The following is a 4,518-nucleotide window of genomic DNA, read 5'->3' as shown; positions in this document are numbered from 1 at the left end:
ACGCCCCGCTTGAATGTGCCTGTGACACAGTGCCCCTGGAAGGCAAGGGGTCGTTGTGTGGGGTGGGGTGTGCCTGCAACATAGTGGCCCCTTGGCGTGGGGGTGGGCGAGCCTAGACCAGGTGTAAAATGTTTTTAATTTTTTATTTCGAGAAAAAAAATCTATTTCTTTAAATAAATGTAATTATTTTTTTATGGAAACGGTTTTTTTAGTATCCTGGAGGAACCTAGCATCCCACCTGACATGTAATTACAATTAAAACTCTGGGGTTACGACCAGTACTCAGTGGGATTTGAACTTATGTCTGCCTTGTTTCAACAATTTCCTAAATTTCAAATTGATGAATTGAGCTACCCTCCAAATTCCTCTTTAAATGGTCAACATAGAAGGGAAACTATCTTTTAAAATGCAAATATATCCCGTTGAATGTCTTGTCGATGACAATGTAGCTGCTCCGTAAAATCGCTCCAAGCTTTTTAACGAAACCTCTAGAAGACTTGATGTGATGTAAGGAATAGTAACAACGAAAGTTATTATATAACGAGGATTATGCGATTTCTTTATCACTTCTTGAATGTGGGATTAAAATTAAAATTAGAAAAAAAATATATAATTAATATTATGATGATAATATATTTATTTTAGCTTTGAAGGAATGTGTTTAATGAAAATTTATGTGGAAATTTTAAATGGAAAGTACATTAGAATCTTCATGAAAAAATCTTAGTAGAATGTTTTAAAATAAATTCTAGATGGAAATTTTGGAGGGAAATATTTCAAACAAATTTTTTGGAGGGAAATTTTTCGACGAAAAGTTTTGGGGGGAACTTTGGAGGGAAATTTTCATTCTCTAAGCAATAAATTGTCACTGGGAGAGAGTGCATTTGTGTCATTCAACATATTCTGTTTGAAAGTCATGGATTCTTATGATAGTGAAGTTTATCTTTCTGGAGCATCAACACCTTCGTCACGTAACAACTCTATTCATATTGATGAATATAACACAAATTCTCTCACCTTGAATAGAGAGTCAATTTTTCCACTTAGTCCTAATCCTAAGGACCATGAGAGTAACACTGACTAAATGTAGGATGAATAATTTCCAATAAATAGAGATTCATGTTTTCCATTTAGTTCTAATCCTAAGGACTATGGGAGCAACAGTGATGAAAGGTGGGATGAAGAATTTCCAGTAAATAGAGAGTCACATTTTTCACTTAGTCCTAATCCTAAGGACTATGAGAGAAGCAGTGATGAAGGGAAAGATGAAGAATTTCAACTAAATAGAGAGTCACATTTTCCACTTAGTCCTAATCCGAAGGACTATGAGAGAAGCAATGACAAACAGGATGACGAAGAATTTCCAGTAAATAGAGAGTCACATTTTCCACTTAGTACTATTAATACCTAAGGACTATGAGAGCAACAATGAAAAGGGAAGGATTAAAAAATTCCAGTAAATAGAAAGTCACATTTTCCACTTATTCCTAATCCTAAGGACTATGATAGCAACAATGACAAAGGGCAGGATGAAGAATTTCTAGTAAATAGAGAGACAAATTTTCCACTTAGTCTGAATTCTACGGACTATGAGGGTAGCACTAATGAAGGGCAAGATGAAGATGATGATGATTACCCTCCAAATCAGTATTTAACAATGTAAACTTTGAAACGGGAACTGATACTGTTACCCGTTTCGTAGAGATAGCAAAAAAGTGACCTGATTTTGAAAAGGGGTGATGTAGAACACACATTTTTTTTTTAGAGCATAGTTTTTGGCACTTTAATTTTTTTTTTATGTACATTACGTTTTAGAATGGTAGTGATTTTCATGCTGATTTAAAAAAGTGGGTATTCTGCATCAGACCCTTTTTTTAAAAGACCTATTTTTTGACTTTAAATTTTATAATGTATGAAATGTAAATAATTATTTTGTAAATTTAATAATTTTTGAAGTGGTCGTTTTCTTCATATTTTCTTATTTTTTGTTTTGATTTTAATTTTTTTGTAGTGAGGTTTTTATTGTTTTGCATTTTTAAATTAGAAGGTCGATATTTTGAGTTTTCGATATTCTACATATTTATAAATCCTTAATTAATTTTTCAATCCACATGAAATAATTGTTTCTAAAAAACCATATTTTTTAACAATGGACATAAAAATAACCATTTTTAACATAAATATAACTGAAAAACTATACATTTTTAAATTAGAAGGTCGATATTTTGAGTTTTCGATATTCTACATATTTATACATCCTTAATTAATTTTTCAATCCACATGAAATAATTGTTTCTAAAAAACAATATTTTTTAACAATGGACATAAAAATAACCATTTTTAACATAAATATAACTAAAAAACTACAAGTTTTTAAAGATGTATCATGAAATAAGTGTTATGATGCTTATTATAGATTGATCTGCACGATTTAATTTACATAGCTGATCTAGTAATATATCCAAATTCGCATGTCAACTCATATCTTATTAATTTTGAACTTAATATATATAACTTATACCTAATAGTATTTGTGTCACTCACAAAGTCAATTTTTTAATAAAATCAATAAGGTTAAAGATGTAGTAACAAAAAAACATAAAATGATAAAAAATGTTTATGTTTTTTCAAATGTAGTACCTTAATTTTAAATATATTCATTCATAATATTTTTTTTATACAAGTACCAACTAGCACAACCACATTAATAAAGTGGTTGATATGCTTTCATAAATTACATTTTCTATGTCAATTGCCATATGAAAAGTAAGGTGTAAATCAACCACTTTATTAATGTGAGTAAGATTAATAAACTATAATAAATTATGATGAAATATGATCAAACTATACGTAATGACCATTAATCATAACTAACTACAACTAATAAAAATTAAACTATAACAAATTATGGTTAATTACCAATAACTATACTCAATAAAAATTAAAATATAATTAATAAACACTTCTATTTAAATATGACAACTTACTTCTATTTAAATTGATATATCAACTTTTTTTTTTTTCTATTGATCTTAAACTTAATGTATAAAGCATATAAAAATAGTTAAAAAATTATATCTAATAGTAACATGCCATTCGCAAAGTTAATCTCCTTACCCAAAAATCAATAGTTAAAAACATGATAACTAAAATAAATATATTTAGATATGCCAACTTACTTCTATTTATATTAATATGCCAACTTTTTTTTAATTGATTTTGAACTTAATATATAAGACATATAAAAATAGTTAAAAAATATACCAATTGTAATAACGCCATTCACAAAGTTAATCTCCTTACACAAAAATCAATAAGGTTAAAATCAATGAAGTTAAAAGCATGACAGCTAAAAATAAATGCATTTTTAAAAGAGTGAACATTAATTGTAAAATATACCTTCAAAATATATGTTAATATTTCAGCACAAATATCAAAAAGGTTAAAGGCACAATAATGAACGAAAGCAAATAAATTAAACTGTGAAAATTTGGACATTCTTTTCCAGTCGCAAACTACCCTACACTCAAAACATAAATAATGATTCAAGTTTTGGAAGATTTTAAACTAGGTGCAAAATATATTTTAATTTTGTAAACTTAATGTATCTCATACACGAATTGTGCAAGGGCAAAAAAATCCCTTCATGGAACCTTTTGTGAGCAACACGTATCTCATTTTGGTCGAGGTCACCGACGTCAATGAAAATTTCGTCTATTGTGGCTACATTTCTTGTAAAATGATAGAATCGCTGTTCCGCTTCTGTTTCAACAAAATTAGCATCTGTCATACCAAAGTTGATGTGCTCAAAGTCATTTAGAGGAATGGAACCGTTTACAAATAGGTCACACCATGAATTGAATCATTTTGTAATTTCTTGCATATTACATGTTTTGAAGCGGTGACGATATAGCCGAATAATGAGCTCCTCTTCAATGGGGGTAATGTTTCTGCGTTTAATGTTGGACGAATACAATGCACCCAAAGTAATCTGCAATTTTATTCACACTGCTTGAGACTTGCAAAACATATTCTCACTGTATTGTTAGTTTATCAATAAATATTTATATTGGCATTAATACATATCTGTTGAGATTCACCTGATTTTATTTTACTGGAAGATTTCTCCATGCAACGTAGCCTTGAAATCTATTCAGACAGAATCATATCTTCTTAGCAGTGCATGACCCGCAGTTGAGCACTTCTTTTGAGTAGCAAGGAGATCTACCAATCCTGGATGTTCTCCTTATGTAAACCCTTAAAACTAACTCCAGAGTCCATGATATCCTCTGCTTGGAACAGATGTAGTATTGGCCTCTTCAATAGTCTTTAGCAGGGTCGTTGAGTACGAAGCGGGAGAAGCTGGAAGCAGGTGCTGGATGGGGCTGCAATGTAGACTGAAATCTAAGCCACACTTGTATTTGCAATTGTTTGCCAAAATGAAAAATCCCGCCCAAGCTTCTGCAATTAAGCCCAAAACATCAAATGCTAGCTCAGAAAGGAAGAAGCATATTGCTG

This window comes from Pinus tabuliformis, chromosome 7 (assembly GCF_031772625.1).
Source record: "Pinus tabuliformis cultivar Carrire ecotype Pingquan chromosome 7, CPIR1, whole genome shotgun sequence".
In the NCBI taxonomy this organism is placed as follows: domain Eukaryota; kingdom Viridiplantae; phylum Streptophyta; class Pinopsida; order Pinales; family Pinaceae; genus Pinus; species Pinus tabuliformis.
Note: the sequence above shows the minus strand (reverse complement) of the source record.